Source organism: Phocoena sinus, chromosome 2 (assembly GCF_008692025.1).
Source record: "Phocoena sinus isolate mPhoSin1 chromosome 2, mPhoSin1.pri, whole genome shotgun sequence".
Classification (NCBI taxonomy): domain Eukaryota; kingdom Metazoa; phylum Chordata; class Mammalia; order Artiodactyla; family Phocoenidae; genus Phocoena; species Phocoena sinus.
In genome coordinates, this window is record NC_045764.1 from 177,312,579 (window position 1) to 177,339,848 (window position 27,270).

Here is a 27,270-nt window from a genome sequence, read left to right on the forward strand (position 1 = left end):
TGGATGACTGGTCTTTCCCTGGGGGCTGTGATGGAGAGAGCCTCTGTGCCAGCCCTGGTGTCCCCAGTTGTAGCCCAGGGACGGCGGGAAAGTCACTGGATGGCTCTGTGCCCCACCTCTCAGCGGGCCCTCAGGTGGGGGAACAGGGATGTGGTCTGCAAGGTGTGTCAAGGGGATGGGTCACACCCTTAGGGGGTCATGATTGCCTATGAGGAGGGGCTGCACCCCTGTCCTGTGGTCCCGGGCGCCTGGGAGGGTCGACACCACCTCACGCGTGCAACGTACCAGGGCTGCTGCGGCCATTGGGCCGAGCCCTTTTCTTGTTAGCCCCGTGTGGGAGCCCAGCGGAGGCTCCAGATGGTCTCATCTAGAGTGCTGGGGAGCCGGGAGAGGCTCAGAGGTTCCGGGCTCCCCCAGGTCAAGGCTGGCGGGAGGCAGGGCTGGAACTGTCCAGTCCCTCCCCCGCTCCCCGTAAAGGCCAGGTCGGGGAATACCTGAGTGCAGCTGTTGCAGCGAAAGCCTTTTTCTGCTGCTGGCGGCCCCTGCTGGGCCTCCCCGGGGGACAGGGAGGCTGGCAGGCCAGCTATGCCGGGAATGACGGACGGACGGACGGCACAAACATGCCAACAGCTTCAAGCTGTTGGTTCAGTAGGAAACAAACCAGCACAGGCTTGAAAGCCGGCCATGGGGCCTGTGGCGCCGCACTGACAACGCCACGCGGGGGCACCAGGCTCTGCAGGCCTCCTGGGCAGCCGGGCACCTTCCCCCGCATGGTGTGTGCACGGCCACCACCTTCACACCAGCCCAGGGGCTCCCTGTCGCCCTTGGAACCCAGAGCCCGGAGGCTGCCTTGCCACAGGGGCGGTGGGGTCCCTTCCACGAGCCCCTGAGTGAACCGGAGGAGGAGCTGGGCACCCGCTACTGCTCTGTGCCGGGCCCGGGCCCCGCAGGAAACGACTGTTCCCCGCAGGGCTCCCAACAGCACACATTCATCCTCTTGCCACTCTGAGGCCAGAAGTCCAAAATCAAGGTGTCCGCAAGGCCCGGCTCCCTCCGAAGGCTGGAGGGGAGGATCCTTCCTGCCTCTTCCAGCTTGTGGTGGCTCCAGGCGTCCCCGGGCTTGTGGCCGGTCCCTCCATCCCCACACGACCTCTTTTGTGAGTCTGTCCTCCACGTGTTATAAGGACCCTTGTATCAGGTTTAGGGCCCAGCTGGGTAATCCAGGATGGTCTCATCTCAAGTGATGGGGAGCCGGGAGGACCAAACCCCCCTCAAAACCCTAAGTCCAAGGGGTGGGGCGAGTGGTGGTGGAAAACCCCAAGCCTTCATGTCCCCCAACCTCCCAGCCACGCCCACCCCAGCCTGGGCTCTGCGTCATCCCGGGGACCCGTGTGGGGCTCTGGGACCTTAGTCCAGGATTATGGCAACGTCCAGATGTGGGCTTGGCAGTGAGCAGACAGGTCACGGGGCCGAGAGCCCTCAAGGTCAGTGTGCCACTGCTCTCAGCCCGCCCTGCTTCCCGCCCACCCCATGGGGCTCCAGGGAGGCCTCTCCAGCTTTGTGATCTCTGCTCCCTTGTTCCTTCACATTCCCAGCTGGGAACACCCCAGCCCCCTGACGAATCTGCTCCCTCGTTTCTCTGTGTCCTCATGCAGCTGATAAGCCCAGTTCAAAACACCCCACAACCCAGCGATGGTGCCTCAGCCACGTGTGACCATCCCACAGCGGCCGTGCACCACCCACAATCTCCCCCCGCTCCCGTCTCCAGTGAGCTCACCCCCGCCACAGCGACTCTCAGACAAACCCAAAAGGAAGAGCATTCTTATTTTTAAAAAAGTGAAAGAGGGGGCTTCCCTGGTGGCGCAGTGGTTTAGAGTCCGCCTGCTGATGCCGGGGACACGGGTTCGTGCCCCGGTCCGGGAGGATCCCACATGCCGCGGAGTGACTGGGCCCGTGAGCCATGGCCGCTGAGCCTGTGCGTCCGGAGCCTGTGCTCCGCGACGGGAGAGGCCTCAACAGTGAAAAGGGCCCGCGTACCGCAAAAAAAAAAAAAGTGAAACAGGGGCTTATTCCTTTAAAGTGTCCATGTCACAAGAGACAACAGCTACAGATGACCAGGTGAAAGGAGACTCAGGTACCTGACGCACCTGCACAGACCAACTGAACAGCCAGACTGAAGGGGCCCAGGATACGAAGTGGTGGTGAGAACGTGGGGCAACGTGGCACAGCCAACGGACGGGGGATAAAGGGCAGCGAGGGGTGGGCGGGGGGAGGTGGTTAAAGGGCACACTCACTGGGACGTCACCTGGCGGCCCCGCTAAGGCAGCATGCACCTCTGTGACCGCCACTGCTCTCGCAGCAGAAACAAACACGTCTACACACAGATCCGCCTATGAACGCTCATGGCCGAAAAGGAAACTGCCCCAACACCCGTCAGCAGGGGATGAACCCCTGTGGGCCATCCGTACAGTGAGTGGTCCGTGAGCAAAGCAGAGGCACGAAGTGCCCATAAAGGACGCGTCAGAGCCTCACAGGAGGCTGTGACACAAAGGAATCTTCGGTGACTCCATCCAGCCAGATGGAACCGACACAGTGAAAGGTCTAGAACAGCAGTTGCCTCCGGGTGGGGGAGGCTGAATGGGAAGGGACGGGAGCATCTCTCCGGGGAGGGGGGGGGGGGCGTCTTCAGTGTCTTCACAGGTGTGGGTGATACTGGAGATGCATTTGTCACACTCCTCAAACTGTACACTTAACATACATGCATCTCACTTCGATTTAAGCCAATGTGCTCCACGTAAGATCCAGCGTGGTAGCCCTGCCTGGGCGAGGCACTCCCGAAGCTGCTGGCGTGAGCACACGTGGGGCAGCCCCTATGGAGGGCAACCTGACAAATGGACATTTGGGAAATGCCGTCTATAAATACAGTAGTGGACGTGCATAGCAGTAGGTGCAGAAAGCCGGCCACTGCAGCGTGGCTTCTGGTGGCAACTTGAACAACACGTGCAAAGGAATACAGTGGGCTGCCTCTTGCATCAAAACAGGGAAATAAAATATACTCAGATGTGCTTATGATTGCCTGAAGAAACTCTGGAAGACACTGAAGATGTTAATAATAATGGCCATCCACTGACTGCATATGGGCTGGATGAGTCCGTTCAGGCTGCTATAACAAAATACCATAAACTGGGTGCCTTATAAACAACAGGAATTTATTCCTCACAGCCTGGAGGCTGGACATCTGAGGTCAGGGTGCCAGTGTGGCTGGGTTAGGGCCTCTTTTGGGTGGCAGACTCCTCACACCCTCACTTGGTGGAAGGGGTTGGGGAGCCCTCAGGAGCCTTTTATAAGGGCACTAATCCCATTTATGAGGGCTCCATCCTCATGACTTATGCATCGCCCAAAGGCTCACCTCCTCACACCATCACCTTTGAGGGTTAGGATTTCAACATATGAATATAAGGGACACAAACCTGCAGACCATAGCAGGGGCTGTCACCTGAGTGCATCTGAGTCACCTGCCAAAACTGAAGGCTGAAGGGGAGTATGTCTACGGGGAAAGAAAGGGGATGGGAGAGGGCTTTGGGGAAAACCAGACCTGAGTGCCGCTTGGCCAGCTGAATGTCTACACACACTTCACAGAAAACCCATTTGTGTTACAGAAGAGTTTTCATTACAACGGAAGCAACATCACACCTGTACATGAATACTTCGGAACATAAGATAAGGGCTTCCCTGGTGGCGCAGTCGTTAAGAATCCGCCTGCCAATGCAGGGGACATGAATTCGAGCCCCGGTCTGGGAAGATCCCACATGCCGTGGAGCAACTAAGCCCGTGCGCCACAGCTACTGAGCCTGCGCTCTAGAGCCCGTAAGCCACAACTACTGAGGCCGTGTGCCACAACTACTGAAGCCCACGCGCCTAGAGCCCGTGCTCCACAACAAGAGAAGCCACTGCAGTGAGAAGCCTGCGCACCGCAACGAAGAGTAGCCCCCGCTCGCCGCAACTAGAGAAAGCCCGCGCGCAGCAACGAAGGCCCAATGCAGCCAAAAATAAATAAAATTTTTTTAAAAAGAAAAAACTTATTTAAAAAAAACCACATTAAGATAAAAAGGATCTTGTATAAAAGACTGATGAAGAGTATCCACAAGAGGAATTACCCCCAAGAAACACAGGGACATTGAGACCAAAAGGCTTCTATTGCTTCAGGACAACCTGATCTCCCTGAGGGGGAGGGGCTTAAGGAAGACACGTGTGGTTTCAAAGAGGAGATGATAAATGTAACAGAAGCCGTGAGCATCCGAGCTCAGAAAAGGACGGGATAGAGAATCATTGTGGAGACGACAGCCACATCCGAAAGAAAAGAAAACTAAACACAACCGGAAATGCCTTTAAAGACAGAGGGTTTGGGCTTGAGGAAATCACACAAAATCAAGTGAAAGTAGCTACAGTGTAAAGATAATTGAAAGAATGGTAGGGACAGAATTCAAACCAAGAAGATCTAACACATGCATAATTGATGTTCCCGAAGAGAACAAAACACCCAGGACAGAAAAAATACTCTAGAATGTAACAAAACACGCGTTCCTTCCCTTAAGCTTGAATCTGTAGTTCAAAGGAGCATGTGTCCTGGGGACAGTCTCCTGTAGTTATTAAATTTCAAGGATATAAAAATGATCATAGGAACCAGGAGACAGTAGCTGCAAGGTTCTGAGAACAAAAACGTGTGACCCAAGGATTTTTCCAATCTATCTTTAAGAATAAAGGCAAAAGAAACTCCTGTATATGAGAGCTTACAGCATAGACAGGACCCACGATAGGAGAACAGCAGGAATCTTGGAGAGCCTGGGGCAGCCCTGGATCCCCGTGTACCAGCATAATTGTTAATAGCACACATTTTTGCTCCCCAGAGTGGTCAAGTGTGAGAGGGTAAGGGTGCTATAAAGGATGTGATGGCATCAACTGATAAAATTGGAATATGGATGGTGCATTAGATAAACATATTGATGTAAATTTGCAAGGCTGTGTAAGAGAATACCCCTGTTCTTAGGAAACACAGTGAAATATTTCAAAGGGTCACCTTATGTGTAACTCACCCCCAAATTGTTCAGAAAGCTTAAGGTAGCATGTGAGAGAGATCAAATGATAAAGCAGACGGTCTAAACAACAGGTGAATCCGGATGAAGGGTGTATAGCTGTTCCTTGTACTATTTTTATTTTTGCAACTTTTTCACAAATTTGAAATTATTTCCAAATAAGAAGTCTAAAGAGAAGAAGTGCTCCAGGTTGGACAAAAAAGGATGTGGTCAGCCAGCCCATGGCCCTCTTCACCTCCAGGGGACAAAATCCAGACGACAAAGGGCTGAAAGATGATAGAAGTCAAGGATGCGGAAGCCACGGCAAAAGCCTGGGTGAGCTTTCAGAGGACGTGTTACTGTCACGTTGGAGACCCCGCGTCAGGAGCAGAAGTTAAAGCTACAGATTTGATCATGTAAAAAAGACAAAATTAAATTAATAAACTTAGGGACGGTGGGCAGGGTTGGGAGTCAAGAAATAACTTCTAACCTTGAGGCACTTGGTGGAAGGAAACATAGTGGCCCACGTTAGATTTTCACAGTCATTTCAGGAGGAACTCCTGGTGCCGTGGTCTCGGGGGATGATGAAAACTTTGTCCTACGTTGGTCATTCCTTCAGTTTTCACTTCGGTTTACTTTTGTTAAATGCAAACCCATGGCACGCAATGCGTTTTCTTATAAATTATGATCCCACGGTTTGTAATTCTATTCGTGTCTCACTCCATCCACTTGGCGAGTTGTCCTTTACGGTACTGAACAAACTTTGAACAAAGCTGATTATCTGGAAAGGGAGCTCAGAACGTGTTTTTAGTTTCCTCTGTTACGCAACTCTTTAACAATGAGGAGGCACCTTTTGACTAAAAAAAAAACGCACGACCTGAAAGTTGGGAGTTATGTTTTATTCATTGGACAAATCTGAGAACTCAAGCCCAGGGACACAGCGTCTCAGATAATGCTGAGAAAACTGTTCCGAAGAGGCAAGGGGTGGGGGAGCCAGGATACATAGGAGTTTTTGTTTTTTTTGTTTGCAACAGAAGACCAGGTAGAACATCAAAAGATTACCGTTAATAAAAGAAAACCAGATATCTCAAGTTAAGGACTTTAGCCCTTTCCTCTATATGGGAAGATGCAAGAGTCTGGGCTCACTGAAGGAATCCCTTCGATGTGCACCTCAGCTATCTGGGGCCAGCACCCCGTGCTTCTTATCCTGAGTGTCTTCTGGGGGCACCATCAGGGGTGGCCACAGCAGCTGACTGCTAGATGGGCTGGGCAGTGGGCAGCCCATTTCTCTCCATCCTGAGCTCCCTCAGGGCTCACCATCCAAGTGGCTGTAATGTGATGGCTTGATGGCTGCAACGTCCTTTTTTTACTGATACAGCAGGCAATATTTTAGTTCACACACCTTTCTTACCAAAACAGAACCATTATTCCAGTTTTGTAAGGGGAGAGGAAATGCACCCTTGGAGGTTCGGGAGGCCAGGCCATGACCGAGCCTCTCTGATTCCAGCCCTTTCCTACACGGCTTGGAGGACGGGGGTCTCTGCATGTAGCCCCCTGGATTTCTGCCAAGGAGTGGGGTCGGGGGGGCTGACCCATGACATTGAGCCACTCCAGGCCACCCACACTTAAACATGCCACTTCCCAGCCAAAGGACAGGCATGACTTACGTCCTGGAATTAACACATGTGAACAATGGGTTGTACTAATGTTTCCGCCCCATGGAAGAAGAGGTGTGTGTTTTTTCTTGACGCTGGAATTCTAAATACAGACCTTTGAATGCCTTCTGTTATTACCAAATCAACACATTTCATGCATAATGCCTCTGTGAGGGCTGCCCCTCATTCTTCAGAGACTTCACCCGCTGGCGGAAAGCATGTTGTTTCTAATTTTTAAAGAAGAATCGTTTTTAGAACAGTTTTAGGTTGACAGAAAAATTGAGAAGACAGTACGTCGCGTCCTCATACAATCCACGCTTCCCTATTATTAATATCTTACATTACCGTAGTACTCCTGCTAAAATTAATGACCCAGTGTGGATACATCAGTATTTACTAAAGTTCATACTTGATTAAGATTTCCTGAGTTCTCCCCTAAGGTCTTTTTCTGTCCCAGGATCCCATCCAGGATTCCACATACCATCTAGTCATCGAGCCTCCTCAGGCTCCTCTTGGCTGTGACAGCGTGAAATGGTGATAAAATAAGAAATATATATTTAGTCCCTGTTCCTGGTTCCTGGCAGGGAGCTCCTAAAACCCTTAATCTCCTGAGTGCTGAGGTGGAAGGAGCATCTTTTGTTACTCATAATAAACCCTTTCAACCACACCTGAGCTTATGCTAATGAGGTGACCCTTGCTGAGCCACTAGAAGGCTTCAGGATGGGGGCAGGTGGCCAGAGGGACCAGCTGTGTGATCAGAGAGGGGGCGCTTCCAATCCCACCCCCACCTGAGCACCATGGAGCCGATGGGGGCTGGGCATTGAGTTAATCACCAATGGTCAATGATTTAATCAATCATGCCTCTGTAAGGGGGCCTCTATAAAAACCCTAAACAATGGGATTCAGAGAGTTTCCTGATTGGTGACCACAACCATGTGCTGGGGGGGCGGTGTTGCACCCCAGACTCCGAGGGGACAGAAACTCCCACACTCAGAGTGCTTCCAGACCTCATCCTAGGCACCTCTTCATCTGCCTGTTCATTTGAATCCTTTGTAATATCCTGTATAATGAACTAGTAAATGAAAGTAAAGTGTCTCTGAATCCTGTGAACTATTCTAGCGAATTATCCAACCCAAGTACGGAGTCGCAGGAGCCCCTGATGTGTGGCTGGTTGACCAGAAGTACAGGTGGCCTGGACTTGTGGTTAGCCTGGTGTCTGGATTGGTGGCGGTCTTGTGGGACTGAGCCCCTAACCTGTAGGGTCAGCACTGACTCCAGGGAGTGTCAAAACTGAATTAAATTGTAGGACACCTAGTCGATGTCCACAGAAAATTGGAGAACTGCTTGGTGCGGAAAACCCACACATTAAGTGTCAAAAGTGTTTTGAGTAGGTAAAAAAAATCACAGTGGTGGGAGAGAGTTGATCTCAGACTGTCCTTGTTTTTTTTTTTTTTTTTGCGGTACGCGGGCCTCTCACTGCTGTGGCCTCTCCCGTTGCGGAGCACAGGCTCCGGACGCGCAGGCTCAGCGGCCACGGCTCACGGGCCCAGCCGCTCCACGGCACGTGGGATCCTCCCGGACCGGGGCCCGAACCCGCGTCCCCTGCATCGGCAGGCGGACCCTCAACCACTGCGCCACCAGGGAAGCCCCTGTCCTTGTTTTTGATGACCTTGACAGCCTGAGGAATACTGGTTCAGGTATTTTTTCAGTTGTTTCCAAATTCTACGGGAATGCGTCTGATGTTCTTTTCACGGTTGACTGGTGTCACAGGGTTCGGGAAGATACCACAGAACTCTGGTGCCGTGCTCGTCACACATTAGCAAGTGGTCCTCCTGTTAACACGACGTGTCGCTGTGCGTGTTGACACTGATCGCCATCAGGCTGGTTGTCAGGTTTCTCCTCCATAACGTGACCCTTCTCCTCACTTTCCGCATTGTCCTTTTTGGAAGGAAGTCCCTCTGCAGCCCACACTTAAAGAGCGGGGAGCTGTGTCCCTCCTCCCAAGGGCAGAGCATCTACATAAAATTTGAAATTCCTCTTTGTTACCACGGCTGTCACCCCAGAATCATGCCCCTACCCCTCCCTCGAATAGGAACCAGTTACTCGTAATCTAAGTTTCAGAGGGAAGCTGCAAAGAGAAAAAACCAACCGGTTAGAGCCATCTAGGCCCCAAATGACAGAAGACTAAACCTCCATTAGACTTTGAGCCTCGTTATACATTCATTATAATGCATTAGCTAAATGACACACTCACCAGCGCCATGACAGTTGGCAGTTGCCATGACAACAACCAGGAAAAGCCCATACAAGGACTGAAAAGGAGGGTTGCATCAGTTCCCGGTCCAAACCACACCCCTGTTCTCAGATAACTCACGAATATTCCTCCCATTCTTTCCAATTCCCTCCCACTTACCTCATCCCTCCTGTATATGTGGGGTCTCTGCACAAATTGGGTTGAGAAGTTGATTTGAGAACTAGGTTCCCGCTTCTCCATCCTTTGGCCATTGAATAAAGCTTGTGCCGTTCCAGTCTCAGCATCCGCTTCGTTATTGGCTGCGTGAACCCAATCGGAAAAAGAACCTCGCTGGCTGAGACAGGGGGTCTCCGTCTGAGCTAGGACCCCAGCATGGGTCCAGTCAACCAGTTGGGTAACATCTTCATGGGAGATTTGTCTCCTCCCCCATTTACTTATTCAGTTATTTATCTTAATCAGTTTAGACCCGTGGGTATTTATTTTATTCTTTGGATTATGACCCAGTGCTGTTTATTTTGTTGTCCAAATTTTTCCAGCCTTGGTCATTGGGAGTCCCTTCAGTTGGCCCCCTGTCCCTTTAGCCTGCCCCCATCAACGTAGGGTGTGTTTGTTTTTTAAAGGGCTTCCTTACCACGGGTTCATCTTGTACATTTCTTGCCCCTAGTCCTAGAATCAGCCATTTCTCCGTGGAAGCCTGTTCCTTTTTATTGGAGAACAGTGTCAGAAGCTAAGATCTGGGCACGAGGCGTGCTCACCGCTACTGGGATGTCATTGCTCCTAGGCCTTCTCAACGGACAGAGCAGAGATATGCCCATAGACTCATCCACATATATATACACCTATCTATAAATAAATCTCTATGTAATCATTTGTATCTATATTATGCTAAACACGAGTTCACGCTGAAGTCCCCAACTCTAATCCACCATCACATGGACCCTAGCCTCCTCCCTTTGTTTATCTGTAAATTCCCATCCAACAGTGAGAAGTCTGACTTGCCATCCACTTACTTAATGGTTCCATGGCAGCCTCCAGACTGTGACATCAGACTGTGAATCCGTGCCTCCACGGAAGCAACTTTACTAACCAGAGTACAGTGCTCGTGGACCGTTCCTTTTGCCTTTAGTCTTACCGACACCGCTCGTTTCCAGAGTTGCATGGGTCAGCAACTTCTCCCACTCTCCTTCACTGAGGTTGTGTCACACACTTGTATGTGTAGATTCTCTCGTCACAAGGTTCCCTCCTGGGAACGCTTGACCACCTAAGTTCTTCATTTGCATACACTAAGGGTCACTCTGGGCTGTAAAGTTCTATGGGTTTTGACTAGTGCCTAATGTCAGATATCCACCACCACAGGATCCTATAGAATGGCTTCACTGCCTACGCTCCATCTGCATCCCTGCCTCCCGCCAAGCACCTGGCAACCACTGATCTTTTTATTGTAGATTGGTGTTTTCCAGAATGTCATATCATTGGAATTATATACCATGGAGCCTTTCAGACTGGCTTTTTTCACTTAGGCATATGCATTTAAGGTTTCTCCATGTCTTCTCACTGCTCGACAACGATTTTTTGTTGTCGTTGCTGGATAATATTCCATTGTCTAGATGCACCACAATTGATCTATGTACCTTTTTTTTTTTTTTTTTTTGGCCACGCCACATGGCTTGTAGGATCTCAGTTCCCCGACCAGGGATTGAACCCAGGCCACAACAGTGAAAGTCTGGAATCCTAACTCCTAGGCCACCAGGGAACTCCCTGATCTATGTACTATTTAAGGACACCTTCATTTCTTCCAGTTTTGGGAGATTATGATGAAAACTGCTATAAACATTCAGGTGCAGGTTTTTGTATGGACATAAGTTTTCCAATCAGTTGAATAAATACCAAGGAGTGCAATTACTGGATTCTATGGTGAGAGCATGTTCAGTTCCGTAAGGAACCACCAAATTGTCTCCTAAGCGGCTGCACCATTTTGCATCCCCGCCAGCAATGAATGAGAGTTCCTGTGGCTCCACGTCCTCGCCAGCATTTGGTGATGTCAGTTCCTTTTTTTCTCAATTTTAGCCATTCTAATGGGCGTATAGCGGTATCTCATTGTTCACTTTCATTTGCGCTTCCATAATAAGAGATGGATATGCTTTCCTGCTATCTCTATATCTTCTTTGCGAAGCTGTCTGTTTAAATCTTTTGCTCATTTTTCATTGGGATGTTTGTTTTCTTGTTGCTGAGTATTAAGATTTGTTTATCTCTTTCAGAGAGAGAAGCTGAGAGACTGAATATACAAATGGACAGGCCATATATGAAAATACAACTCTGACCCACAGCCTGCAGCAATCAGCCCAGAAAACCAATCCATCATCTACAGTAACCAGCCCAGGGAGCCATCCTGGTATAAGTTGGACTTCTAGGAAGTCAGACATCTACCTCTAGCAACAAAAAGGAGGCCAAGTAATGACCCTCGTAACAATCAACCCCAAATGGCCAGGACTTTTTTTAATAACTGAAATTTTTCCTAATTGTTTTTCCTGCTTCCAACTTAGGACCAACCAGAGGAAACCAAATATGCTCCCCTAAGCAATCACATAGGATGTCTTCCCCAGGCTCACAGCTCCATCAGAGAACCACTGAGCCCCCTTTTTTCCACAATAAATGTTTCCCAGCTTCTCCCTGCCTTTGAGCCTCTGTGAGACACCGTAATGGTGGCCGACTCCCTGCTACAGCAGACTCTGAATAGTCTTCGCTTCTTCTCATTTGCTTGGTCTTCACTTATTTCCACAAAGTCCTTTATCAGATATGTGTTGTGTGAAGATTTTCTCCTCCATCTGTGACTTGTTTGTTTATTCTCTTAACAGTGACTTTCACAGAGCAGAAGCTTTGAATTACACTGAAGTCTAACTTCTCAAAATTTTCCTTCATGGATCACGCTTTTGGTGTTTTATCCAAAAAAGTCATTGCCAAACCCAAGATCACTTAGTTTCTTCTATCTTATCTTCTAGAAGTTTTAAAGTTTTGCATTTTACATTTAGATCTATGACCCATTTTGAGTTAATTTTTGTGAAAGGTGTAAGATCTGTATCTAGACTCAGTTTTCTTTTTGTTTGTTTGTTTTTGACACGTGAATGTACGGCAGCTACAGTACCACTTGTTGAAAAGACTATTCACTTTCCATTTATTCATTTCTGCCCTCGTAAAAGAACAGTTGACTGAATTTGTGTGAGTCAATTTTTGAGATCTCTATTCTGTTCCATTTATACATTCTATACATTGTTGAATTTCATTAGTTAATATTTTGTCAGGGACTTTTGCATCTAAGTTCGTGAGAGTTATTGGTTTGCAGTTTTCCTTTCTTGTAATATCTTTATCTGGTGTTGGTATCAGGGTAATGCTGGCCTCATAGAATGAATTAGGAAGCATTGCTTCTGCTTCTATTTTCTGGAAGAGAATGTAGAAAATTGGTACCATTTCTCCCTTTAATGTTTGGTAGAATTCACCAGTGAAGCCATCTGGGCCTGGTACTTTTTTTTTTTTTTTTTTTTTTGGCTGCGTTGGGTCTTCGTTGCTGCGCGTGGGCTTTCTCTAGCTGTGGCGAGCGGAGGCTACTCTTCATTGTGGTGTGCTTCCTTCTCATTGCGGTGGCTTCTCTTGTTGCGGAGCATGGGCTGTAGACAAGCAGGCTTCAGTAGTTGTGGCACGTGGGCTCAGTAGTTGTGGCACACGGGCTCTAGAGCGCAGGCTCGGTATTTGCGGCACATAGGCTTAGTTGCTCCATGGCATGTGGGATCTTCCTGGACCAGGGATCAAACCTGTGTCCCCTGAATTGGCAGCCGGATTCTTAACCACTGCAGCACCAGGGATGTCCCCGGGCCAGGTGCTTTTTTTTTTCAGGTTATTAGTCATGGGTTCAGTTTCTTTAGGCCTATTATCTATGTCTCCTTGAGTGAGTTTGGGTAGCTGTGTCTTTCAAGGAATTGGTCCATTTCATCTAGGTTATCAAATTTGTTGGCATAAGTTGTTCATAGTATCCTTCTATTATCCTTTTAATCTCTGTAGGCTCGGTAGTAAAGTCAGTCTGGCTCACGATCCATAGAATTAACACATTGAGACCCCACCTTGACCTGGATCCAGGGACTGGGCATTGGCCTCAGGGGATTTGAGGCCATCTTTCCAAAGTTTAGCATGGGTTACTGGGATGCACTCTGACCTTGCTTTGTTGTTGAGTTCAGTTCGTTTCTGACTATAGCCTCCCCGTCTGGTATAAGCTTCTGGTATAAGGCTGTGTTAGAACTACCCTTCAGTTTCATGCCGATTAAGGTGGGAGACTGGAGTGCCAGTTCTATTCTGAAGCAGAACTGTTCTCAGGATCTGGGAGCACAGCCAGGAGCATAGAGATCTGGGTCAAAGAGATGCCAGGGCTCCTCTGTGCCCCAGAGGAGGCAGCTGTTCTTTATTAGGGTTACTGGCTGATGCTGTGGAAGTAGAAGCATGGGAGACAAGGCAGCCCCACCCCATGGGGAGTGCCTGCAGCTTGGAGTAGTGGTTCTTAAACTTGTCTGCATCCCGGAACTTAGGAAAAATACTGATGTCCAGGATCCATGCCAGAGACGCTCACTTAACTGGTTTGGGGTGCAGCCCACATTCAGGTACCTGCCCAAGCACAGGCATTCACTACGTCTTGGAGTGTGCCACCCATAGATGTCACCAAATATTGGAAAGAAAAGGGATGAATGGGTTGGGGCTCCTTGGATCATCCCAACTCAGGAAGCCAAGGGGCTTCATTCACCATGTGACAATGCTGCTTTATTCGCCTGTGAAGTCATAAACCATCACCAGGAGAGCCTGGCAGAGCCTGGTGTGGACCATTCCATCCCCGTGAGGTCACCGATATAAGTTACAACAAGCTAAAGAGAACAAAACCAGCCTGATGGCTCCCACTCAGCCAGCCGTTAAACTTCTCACTGGAAATTAAAGGAAGCCTCTGCCTGAGGGCCCTGAATAAGGAAGAAGTCTTGGCTGTCGTCGCTGTCAATCCCCTTGGACATAAAAGAAACATCACCTGCGGGAAGGGGAAGTGATGGCTGGGTTGCTTGCGCAAGGCTTGACTGCCGGGACACCTCATTTTGCCTTTTCCTGCCTGGAGTCTACAGCTTGGCTTCAATCCCGGGTAAATGTCAGAAGGAACCCAGAACAAGCTCTAGAATGCCTAAGTGCAGCCAAGTAAACAGAAACACTCCTATGGGTTTAAGAAAACAGAACAGAATGTATGGGCTTGTCTAACTAAAAAGTCTGGCAGTAGGATGACTTCAGGCATGGCTGGATCAAGGCGCTCCATGATTTGTTATCAATCTTCCCTCCACCTTTGCTTTTTACTGTCTTCTACATTGGCCGCCTCCTCTCAAAGGCTTTCCATTCATGGCAACAAATGGTTCCTGCGATTCCCAGACGCGAGTCTTCCCAGCTTGGAAATCCAAAGGGGAAGGAAGTGTACAAACTGCTTCTTGCCTTTCACTTCCCCTTCTCTCATAGACTGGAACTTTGAGTGGGGTCCACATGGCACAATTACCTACTGACTGCCTACCTGGGACTGCTTGAATCTTCCATGTGCTCCTCCACAACTATTTGTTATACCTCTCCACACGGCTCTGTTCCCAGGGAGGCTGACCTGCATGAACAGTAGCCCAGGCTCCCTTGCCCTTTGCATTCTGGGTGGGGGTTGGGGGGAGAGGTCTGGCCAATGAGAAGCTCTGGCAAGAACCTGTTGGTTGTGTTATTTATTCCCAGCTCTCTCTTATCAGCATTGCCTCACATTGGCTGTGTCATTTCTTCAGAGTTCACATCCTTTCACAGCAGCCCTCTCCTCTGACTTTCTCCTTCCCAGTTCTGCTTCCTCCCCTCACGCTTCAGACTCAGGGGTGAAAACAGTCCTCAGTTGTTACTAGCCCTGGGCACAGCACTGTCACGTGAGGCTCCCTGTAACTCGCCCACAGTTAGAATATGCTCTTGGGTTCTTTCCTGAACACTGATAGGTAGATGCACTAGGTTTGGTTATAAGACAAGGCTCTGGCCAATGGGATGTGAACAGAAATGATGTGGGCAACTCCCAGGTCACACCCTGAAAGGAGGAAGTATGCCTCCCACCATTTTTTTACCCCCTCACCGTCTGGAAATTGGATGAGGTGGTGAGCCATCTCAGACATGTGGACAATAATAACATCCTAGGGATGGTGGAACAAGAAGATAAAGGGGCCAGGGCTCCTGGACGCTCTGTGGAGCAAAGTCACCAAACCAAGAAGGACAAGCCTGCTGTTAAGGCATTGTAGCCAAGGTGATTTAGGGCCTCCGTCGCTGCAGTTGAACCCATATTCCGACCATACAGTGACGCCTTCTTTCTCAATAGTTCCTGTCAAAGTTCCAGAAGTTCTCTCTGGCCTTCAGCCACATTTCCAACCACAATCCAATCACTGTTGCCATGGAAATGAATGACCTTACTGATCCGCTGGGTCCACCCCTGAAGCTGGAGCCAGGACAAAACAGCCACCTGGCAAACATGGGCTGGGAGTGGGGGTTAGGTGATTCCCAAAGGGAACTTGGAAGCCTGCTACCAGAAGGGGGAAATTTTGCTGGGTAAGGAAAAGCAACCTCTCTCATTAGGAGTCACGTCCACAGCTACCATCTGTGAGCACCTTCTATGCACCAGTCTTGTCACATTCATGCTCTCATCCTTGCAGCCTTTTACTCTGAGCTCTTGTCATTCTGTGGGCAAATAGGGTTTAGTTGGACAGTTCTTGCTTGGGTCTTTGATGCAATTGCAGTAGAGGGTGAATGGGGCTCTGAAGGCTCAGTTGGGAGGCCATCCAAGATGGCAAGAGTGGAAGCTGGCTATAATCTGGGAGTTCAGCTGGGGCTGCTGACCGAAGGGTCCACAGGCAGCCTCCTGCCATGGTTTGGGCATCTCACAGCAAGGGAGTCTCAGTGTAATCACATTTCTTACGGGGTGGCCGGCTTACGAGAAGCAGGAAGAGGAAGCTACCAGGTGAGTTCTGAGAGGCCAGTTAAAGGCTATGCCAACAACTAGCGTAGTGTCACTTCTACCATGTGCTTTTGGACAAAGCAGCCTCAGGGCCACCCAGTTTCAAAGGTGTTCCAAAATGTACTTCATTTCTGCAGGGGAAGTGGCAAACTCACATTGCAAAAGAGAATTGTACGATGGGGAATATTTTTGCAGCTATCTTTGGAAACTACAACCTGACACAGCCTGCCCTCTGGGCACAACAATTCTTATCCCTCCCACACGCAAAATATGCTCACTCCTCACCCAAGAGCCCAAAGTCTCATTGCATTACAGCATCAGCTCAAGCTCCAAGAGCCTATCGTTAAATTAGGTCCAGGTGTGCATGAGACGCCTCAGGCGCAGCCCCTCAAATATGCTTCCTCTTAGGAAGACCTGTATGAGACAAGTGATCTGTGATCCCACACCCGAAATCAAACGGGGGTGTGGATAACTGCCACTGCACTACCAACCAGAAATGGGCCATCGCAACTCTAAAATCCAGCCAGTACCTTGTACCAGTTCCTTGATTAGGACCTGTTCTGTTCCCTTTAAGTGATTCTCTGTGGTTCTGGTTTTGATCTTTGAGCTCCATTAGGCTCCATTCTTTGAATCATTCTTCATTTTCCATACTAAATGACCCACATTTTCAGCTGAGAAGTTTTGTTCAGCCTACTTTCTGCCTTAGGAAGTTGGGGGCTCAAAGGTCTCTCTTGGTTTTAAACTCAGTTTCCCTTCCAAGCCAAGCTAATATAATTTCTCTATAAACTTTGTGGGTTTCCTGTGTATCAACTTAGAGACACCCTTTTCTACCCTGGGTTGAGAAACAGATTGCTGTGAAACATCATCCCTAGCACCGTTTAAAACTCTGTTTATGGAAAAAGTCTATAGAAGTGGTTCTCAACTGGAGGTAACCTTGCTGCTTCCCAGGGAACATGGGGCAATGTCTGGAAACATTTTCGGTTGTCACAAGTATGGGGGTGCTGTCCTCTAGCGAACAGAGGCCAGGTAATTTTGCTAAACATCCAACAGTGCACAACACAGCTCCAAACAGAAATGAATTATCCAGCCCCGAATGTCAATAGAACCAAGGTCAGGAAACACTGGTCCTGTAGGAATTATCCTAAAATATTTCTAAAATCTCAAATAAGGGTCTTATGATCATATGCTCATCTTCATTTTTACCCTGAGACAATATTCTTGCTGTCCTGGATTTGATATTTACCTTAAAGCAGCTCTTTATTTTGACAGTATTTTGCTGTCTGGGGAGGCTGAAAATAAGAAACAGTTTTATTTTCAAATCCAATAAGTCCTAACAATAGCATATGACCACTCACTTCATGAAACCCCTCTAAAACTTTTGTTTTATTGTGTGATACTAACTAACATACAAAATATTTGTAATACACATAAAAGTTACAGACCGTGATAATAAACCATCATGAAATAAAAACCAACTTAAGAAATAAACATGGACTTTTTCCCCCACCGGATGGATTGTTAAGATGTGCGCCTGAAGATGCCGTCACACAGAACTTGACAATGAAGTCATCCCCAAAGAACCAAAGTGGACACATGTATTCTGGCGACATAATTTGAGAAATAAATTCATCACAGTGTGCTGTCAGCAAGACGTACAATGGGGTTTCCCACCATTATTCCCCACAGAACAGCAATTCTGACAATCACCCATGGATGACAGTACCTTTGTGGGAGCCTGAGAGTCAAGTGGAGAAGTTCCAGCACACTGCTGGAGAAAAAAAAAGTACTAGAATAGACATGTTGAAGAAGGCGTGATTTTACCTGCATTGCCCCTCTCATAAGGCTGTACAGCTCAGTGCCGAGAGAGACCCCCTCAGCCAGTGATTTCTCCCACAGGGAAAAGAGAGAGCATGTGAATGAGTGCCCAGCTTCCCCAGCTACGTAAGATGCTGCCCAAGGGGCCCAGTACTTTCCTCATGCATCCAGAATACTGAGGTGGTCTGCAAAGCTGAGGGGATGTGGGAGGCTGGGAGCACAGCAGCCAGCACTCAGAACTCATCAGGTGGTCACAGATCATACTGTCCACTTCACAGACTCCATTAGGAAGCCTGCCCGTGAGCCCCTGGGGACACCTTGTCTACAGAACCCCCCAGTTAGCCCATGAGCACCCCCAATGTTGCACATACCTCACACACCCTCCTCCTCCATAGCAAGACACTTTAGTTGACAGACACTTAAGTTGTTTCCATATCTTGGCTGTTATAAATAATGTGGCAATAAACATGGGAGTGCAAATAGCACTTTGAGATACTGATTTTATTTACTTTAGGTATATACACAGAAATAGGATTGCTGGATCATACAAAAGTTCCATTTTGAATTTTTTGAGGAACCCACACACTGCTTTCCATAATGACTATACAAATGTACATTCCCACCAACAGTGCTCCAGGGTTCCCTTTTCTCCACATCTTCTCACCAACACCTGTTACTTCTTGTCTTTTTGATAATAGCCGTCCTAACAGGTGTGAACTGAAATCACATTGTGGTTTTTGTCTGTATTTCCCTGGTGACCAGTGATCTTGAGCACATTTTCATGTACCTGTTGGCTATTTGTATGTTTTCTTTGGAAAATTGTCTACTTAGGTCCTCTGCCCATTGAACAATCGGATTTTTCTTCTATTGTGCTGTAATAGTTTCTTATATATTTAGGTATTAGATTCCTATCAAAGATGTGGTTTGCAAATATTTTCTCCCATTCCGTAGGCTCTGTGACCGTTCCACGGGTCACATATTTGTCACAATAACAAAAGGAATTTTCCAGCTTTCCTTTTGTTATTGATTTCTAGTTTCATGCCATGATTGTCAGAAAAGATACTGGATACGACCTCAATCTTCTTAAATTTGTTAAGACTTGCTTTATGACCTAACACGTGATCTATCCTGGAGAATGGTAAGTGTACACCTGAGAAGAATGTGTGTTCTCTTGCGGTTGGATAGAAAGTTCTGTATATGTCCGTTAGGTCCATTGGCCTGAACCGTAGTTCAAGACCAATGTCTTGTTTTGATTTTCTGTCTGGATCATTTATCCATTGCTGAAAGTGGGGTACTGAAGTTCCCTACTATTATTACATTGCCGTCTATTTCTCCCTTCAGGTCTGTTAGCATTTGCTTAATATACTTAGGCACTCCAATGTTGGGTGCATATATATTTGCAATGGTTTTATCCTTTTGATGACTTGAACACTTTATCATTATATAATGACCTTCTTTTACTCTTGTTACAGTTTTTTATTTAGTCTATTTTATCTGAAATAGTAGAGCTCTTTTGGGGTTTTCATTGGTACAGAAAATCTTTTTCCATCCCTTGCCTTTGAGCCTATGGGTGTCCTTGAAGCTGAATTGAGGCTCTTGTAGGTAGCATATAGTTGGGTTTTTAGAAAATCCATTCACCCATTCTGTGCCTTTTGATTGTAGAATTTAATCTGTTTACACTTAAAATAATTATTGATAGCAGTAAGGACTTGCTATTGCCATCTTGTTCATTGTTTTCTGACTGCTTTGAGTTTTTTATTCCTCTCTCACTATTTTCCTTCATGATTTGATAATTTTCCACAGTGGTGAATTTTGATTCCTTTCTGTACCTTTTGTGTATCTGCTATAGATTTTTGCTTTGTGGTTACCGTGAAGCTTACATAAAATATCTTACAGTTATTACAGTCTATTTTAAGATGATAACAACTTAACGTCAGCCATGTACAAAAACTCTACATTTTTATTCCCCACCACGTCTTATGGGGGTTTTTTTGGGTTTTTTTGTTTTGTTTTTTCCGGTACGCGGGCCTCTCACTGTTGTGGCCTCTCCTGTTGTGGAGCACAGGCTCCGGACGCGCAGGCTCAGCAGCCATGGCTCACAGGCCCAGCTGCTCCGCGGAATGTGGGATTTTCCCGGACCAGGGCACGAACCCGTGTCCCCTGCATCGGCAGGCAGACTCTCAACCACTGCGCCACCAGGGAAGCCCTGTTTTATGTTTTTGAAGTCACAGTTTACATCCTTTAATATTTTGTATCCATTAACATATTGTGGTAGGTATATTTATTTTTAATACTTTTGTCTTTCAACCCTTTTACTAGAGTTAAGTGATTTGCACACGACCTTTACAGCACTAGAATATTTTGAATTTGACTACATACTTATCTTTACCAATGAGTTTTATACTTTCATGTTACTAGTTAGTGTCCTTTCATTTTATCTTGTAGAACTCCCTTAAGCATTTTTTGTAAGGCAGGTCTAGTGGTATGGAACTCCCTCAGCTTTTGTCAGGAAAAGTCTTTATTTCACCTTCAATTCTGAAGGATAGCTTTGCTGGGTAAAGTCTTCCTGGTTGGAAGTTTCTTTCCTTTCAGCACTTTGAATATACCACTCCACTCTCCTGGCCTACACAAGTTTCTGCTGAGAAATTCACTGATAGCATTATGGGGGTTCCCTTGTATGTAATGAGTTTCTTTTCTTTTGCTGCTTTCAAAATTCCTTGTATTTGAATTTTTTGACAGCTTTATTATAATGTGTTTCGGCAAAGTCTGCCTGGGGTTGAATCTCTTTGGGGACCTGTGAGCTTCATGTACCTAGATGTCCATGACTCTCCCTACATTTGGGAAGTTTTCAGCCATTACTTCTTCAAATAAGCCTTCTGCCCTTTCTCTTTTCTTCCTCTGGGACTCCCATAATGTGTATATTGTTCATCTAATCGTGTCCCATAATTCACATAGGTTTTCTTCCCTCCTTTTCATTATCCCCCCACACCTGCAATTGGATAGTTACAGATGACCTCTCTTTGAGTTCGTAGATTCTTTCTTCCGCTTGGTCCAGTCTTCTGTTGATGTTCTCTATTGCATTTTTCATTTTATCCATTGTTTTCTTCAACTCCATAATTTGGGGTTTTTTAAAATAATTCCTATCTCTCTGTCCTCATTTTGTTCATATATTCTTTTCCTGATTTCTTTGAGTTATCTGTGTTCTCTTGTAGCTCGCTGAGTTTCCCTAAAACAATTGTTTTGAATTCTTTGTCAGGCAATGAATAGATCTCCATTTTGGGGTGGTCAGCTGCTGGAAAATTATTGTGTTCCTTTCACGGTGTCATGTTTCCTTGTTTTTTTCATGTTCCTTGAAGTCTTGCGTTGCTGACTTCACATCTGAAGAGCAGTCTTTACTGTCCTCCAGTCCTTACTGACTGGCTTTGGGAGAGAAATATCTTCACCAGTCAGCTTGGCCAGGGATTCTGAGGCTTTCCATTCCTATGAATTCACCCACTCCACACTTCTTGTTCCCTGTTGGAAGGAATTCTTAAGATTGCATGACTTCTCTTGATTCTGCAAAGCCAGGCCAGGTGCTGAGAGCCCTCTGTTTGTTCTCTCTAGTGTGATGCTCTGAAATGTTCATGTTTCTGTGCCTTCTCCTAATCCCACAGAATTGGGCTGGTTTTCTGTGCATATATATGTATATATATATACATACATATATATACACACACACACACACACACACACACACACACCATGGAATATTATTCAGCCATAAAAAAGAAGAAAATCCTGTTGTTTGTGATAACATGGATGAACCTGGAAGATATTATGCTTACTGAAATAAGCCAGACAAAGACAAATACTATATGATCTCACTCATATGTGGAATCTTAAAAAAAAAAAAAAACGGTAGAACTCATAGAAACAGCAAGTAGAATGGTGGTTGCCAGGGGTTGAGTGGGGTGGCTGGGGTGGCTGGGGGGGAATGGAGAGATGTTGGTTAAAGGATACAAACTTCTAGTTACAAGATTAATAAGTCCCGGGGATCTAACGTGCAGCATCGTGGCTATAGTTGAAAATACTGTGTTATATACTTGAAAGTTGCTAAGAGAGTGTTGTGTTCTCACCACACACACACACACACACACACACACACACAATGGTAACTATGTGAGATAAGTGTGCTGCTTAATTTGATTGGAGTAATCATTTCACAATGCATATGTTTATCAAATCATCACATCGTACACTTTAAATATATACAATTCTATCAGTTACACTTCAATAAAGCTGGAAAAAAGAAATAAAATAAAATGACCAATACCATTAAATCTTCCTGCATACTGCACCCTCATCCCATCACCTTGCCCTCCCACCCCCACACCCCTGGAGAAGTAACTATCGTCCTGTACATAGTGTTTACCACACTTCTGCTTTGCTGTAGAGTTCAATCACACATGCATCTCTAAATGCACATTGCTTTATTTTGCTTGGTTTGGAGCCTTATAAAAATTGTATCATGCTATGTATATTCTCCAGAAACTTGCTGTTTTCACTGGGCATTGTTTCTAAAACAATATTACCCTTGGGTATGTTTCATTTTTTATTGTCATATACTATTCCATTGTGTTAATACATCACAACTGATTTATCCATTCTCTTGCTTATGGGAATGTGAGTTTCCAGATTTTTGCTCTTATGCATAATACTGCTTTTAACAATCTTGGATGTATCTCCTGGCATACACGCACCAAAATGTCTGTTGGTTCTATTAACTAGGACTGAAACTCATGAGTCATGACTGTGCATTATCTTTAACTTCACAGGATATCAATTCATTTTCTAAAGTATTGAACCAATACCATACTTCTGAGCAATTCCTGTATCAGGACACTTCTCCACACCCTCACAACGTGGGGTTTTGTTAACTTCTACTTTTCCCCAGTCTAACAGTCATAGTAGAGTATCTCCTTTGATCTTAATTTGTATTTTCTGGAATAATTTGTCTTACGTTATTGACCACTCATGGTGCTGCTTCTGTTGACTCCTGATCTTTTGTCCATTTTCCTCTTGGTTTGTTTATTTTCTTATTGAGTCTTTATGTATTATGAATACTAATCCTCATGGACTGCTTACATCTTTTCCCAGCCTCTGACTTGTCTCTTCACTTCCTTTACGGAGTCTGCTAAAAAGAAAATTTAGGGAATTCCCTGGCATTCCAGTGGTTAAGACTCCATGCTCCAGTGCAGGGGACCCAGGTTTGATCCCTGGTTGGGGAACTAAGATCTCACATACCACCACTAAGCCCATGCACCTCAACTAGAGAGCCCACATGCCACAACTACTGAGCCTGTGTGCTCTAGAGCCCACACACCACGACTAGAGAAGCGTGCACAATGCAGCAAAGACCCAGTGCAGCCCAAATCAATCAATCAATCAATTTAATTTTAAAAAAAGAACAGCTATTGTGACATAACATTAAAAAAAAAGAACTCTATTGAGATTTTGACTGGAACTCCAAGGATCAACACATGAAGAACTGACATCTATATGTTTTTGAGTCTTTTTTTTTTTTTTTTTTTGGCTGTGCAGCTCAGCTTGCAGGATCTCAGTTCCCCGGCCACGGATTGAACCCAGGCCACAGCAGTGAAAGCCTGGAGACCTAACCACTAGGCCACCAGGGAACTCCCTGTTTTCAAGTCTTTCAATTCATGAAAATGGTACTTTTCTCCATTAATTTAGGGTTTTTTTAACATCTTCTGATAAAGTTCTTTAAGTCTTACACTTATTTTGTTAGACTTATTCCTTAAAACAAGGCTTAAAACGAGCAGGCTCCAGTTTTTTCTTTATGGGACAAATTTAGCCCCAACTCGATTTTTGAATTGTTATACAATTGTTCAGATTTTCTGTTTCTTCCCGAGTCAGTTGTGATAAAATGTTTTTCTAGAAATTCAACCATTTCATCTAAGCTTTCCAATATATTGGCAAAAACAATGTTTAAAACATTCTGTTACCATATTTTCTATATCTGATATTAGGTCTCCTTTTTTTATTCTTAATATTTTTATGCTTTATCTTTTTTCATGATAAACCTGGACAGAGATTTGTCTATTTTATTTCTGTTTTATGGAATATTCAGCTTATTTGAAATTTTCTATGTTTCTTTGTGTTCTAATTCATTCTTAGCCATGTCTTTTTTATCTCCTTTTTTATCTCATGTCATTTTTATCTCCTTCCTTCAACTTTCTTTTTTCCTTCTACTTTTTCATGTTATTTTACTCTTTGTCTTATATCTTAAATTGCATGTTTAACTAGTTTCTCTTTTTTCCTTCCAGTTTTAATTAGATATAATTGACATACAGCACTGTATAAGTTTAAGGTATACAGACATAATGATTTTATTTACATACATCATGAAATTACCATATAATTTTAGTGACCATCCATCATCTCATATAGACACCATATTAAAGGAATAGAAAATACATGTTTTTTCCTTGTGATGAGAACTCTTAGGATTTACTCTTAACAACTTTCATATAAAACGTACAGCACTGTTAATTATATTTTTCATGCTGTACTTTTCATCCCTATGACTAGAATTTTGTACCGTTTGACCACCCTCATCAAATTCTCCCTCCCCCCTACCCCCCACCTCTGGTAACCAAAAATCTGAACTCTTTTTCTGTGAGTTTGTTTTTGAAGTATAATTGACCTATAACATTTTGTTACTTCCTGGTTCATAACATAGAGATTCAATATTTCTATATATTTCAAAATGATCACCACTAGAAGTCTAGTTGTTATCTGTCATGATACAAAGATATTATGTAATTATTGACTGTATTCCCCACACACTACATTTCATACCGGTGACTCATTTATTTTGTAACTGGAACTTTGCACCTTTTAACCTGCCTCACCTATTTCCCTTCCCTCCACCCCCTTCCTCTCTGGCAACCACCTATTTGTTCTCTGAATCTATGACGCTGTTTCTCTTTAGTTATGTTTGTTCATTTGTTTTGTTTATTTATTTATTGGCCGTGCTGCACAGCTTGCGGGATCTTAGTTCCCCGACCAGGAATTGAATCCGCGCCCTTGGCAGTGAAAGCATGGAATCCTAACCACTGGACCACCAGGGAATTCCCTGTTTTGTTTTGTTTTTCTAGATTCCATATATTAGTGAAATCATACAGTATTTGTCTTTCTCTGTCTGACTTATTTCACTTAACATAATACCCTCTAGGTCCATCCATGTTGTCACAAATGGCAAGATTTCATTCTTGTTTATGGCCGAGTAATATTCCATTGTATGTATATGCCACATTTTTAAAAATTTATTTATTACCACATCTTTTTATCCATTCATTTATTGATGGGCACTCAGGTTGTTTCCACATCTTGGTTATTGTAAATAATTCCACAATGAGCATAGGGGTGCATATATCTTCTCAAATTAGTATTTTCATTTTCTTCAGATACCCAGAGTGGAATTGCTGGGTCATATGGTACTTTTATTTTTAGTTTTTTGAGAAACCTCCATACTGCTTTCCACAGTGGCTGCACCAATTCATTTTCCCAACAGCAGTGCACAAGAGTTCCCTTTTCTCCACGTCCTCACCAACACTTGTTATTTTTTGTCTTTTGGATGAGAGCCATTCTGACAGGTGTGAGGTGATACCTCATTGTGGTTTTGATTTGCATTTCCCTGATGATTAATGACGCTGAGCATCTTTTCATGTGCCTTTTGACCACCCTTTTGTCTTCTTTGGAAAAATGTCTATTTGGGTCCTCTGCCCATTTCTTAATTAGCTTGTTTGTTTTTGACATTGAGTTGTATGAGTTCTTTGTATATTTTGGATATTAACCCCTTCTCAGATATATTATTTGCAACTATCTTCTCCCATTCAGTAGGTGGCCTTTTTGTTTTGTCAGTGCAATCCTTATGAAAACACCAATGGCATTTTTCCAAAACCAGAGAAAATAATTCTAAAATTTGTATGGAAACACCAAAGACTCCAAATAGCCAAAACAATTTTAAGAAGAAAAACAAGACAGGAGTTATCATGCTCCCTGATTTCAAACTATACTACAAAGCTATAGTCATCAAAATAGCATGGTACTGGCACAAAAACAGACACAAAGATCAATGGAACAGAATATAGAGCCCAGAAATGAACCCACACTTATATGGTCAGTTAATCCACAACAAAGGAGGCAAGAATATACGATGGAGAAAGAGCCTCTTCAAGAAATGTTGTTGGGAAAATTGGACAGCTACATGCAAAAGAATCAAACTAGATTACTCACTCACACCTTATACAAAACTAAACTCGAAGATGGATTAAAGATTTAAATGTAAGACTTGAAACCATAAAACTTCTAGAAGAAAACATAGGCAGTATGCTCTTTGACATCAGTCTTAGCAACACTTTTTTGGGTATGTCTCCTCAGGTAAGGGAAACAAAAGTGAAAATAAACAAATGGAACTACATCGAACTGTAAATAACACATAATTTTGATTACTGTAGCTTTATAATAAGTCAAAATCTGATAGTATTAATCCTCCAACTTTGTTCTTTTTTTCTCAAAGTTGTTTTGCCTATTCTAGGGCCTTCGTGTTTCCATATAAATTTTAGAATCAGTTTGTCAGTTCCTACAAAAAGACCTGGGATTTTGATTCGGATTGCATTGAATCTCTAGACAATTTGGGGACAATTGTTATCTTACATGTCTTCTGACAAAACAGAATATAGTCATCCATTCATTTAGGTCTTATTTGTTTTAGCAATAATTGCAGTTTTGACTGTACAGGTCTTCCATATATTTTGCTATATTTATTTCATATTTTTAAATTGTAAATGGCTTTGCTTATTTTAATTTCTGATTGCTGTTAATACATAGAAAACAGTTGACTTGTGTTTCTTAATCTGTATCGTTCCACTTTGCTAAACTCACTTATTAGTTACAATTGACCCTTGAACAACATGGGCTTGAACTGCATGGGTCCACTTATATGAGGATCTTTTTTCATTAAATATATAATATTCAATCTGTGATTGATTGAATCCGTGGATTCGGAGCCACAGACATACACGAATTTTCCACTCTTCTGGGGGGTCAGATCAGCACCCCTAACCCCTCATTGTTCAAGGGTCAACCTTAGAGTGTTTTTGCAGATTCTATCAGGTGTTCTACATAGATGATCATGTTGTCTGCAAGTAAAAAGTTTCGTTTCTCCGTTTCCAATCCAAATGCCTTTTTTCTTTTTCTTATTGCTCTGACTAGAGCTTCCAGTACAATGTCGAGTAGACGTGTTGAGAGTAACATCTTGGTCTTGTTCTGTCTTAGGGAATGAGCATTCGATCCTTCACATTAAGTGTAGTGATACTGTGTGGGTTTTGTAAATGCCCTTTGTCAGGCTGAGAAAATTCCCTTCGATTCCTAGTTTGCAGA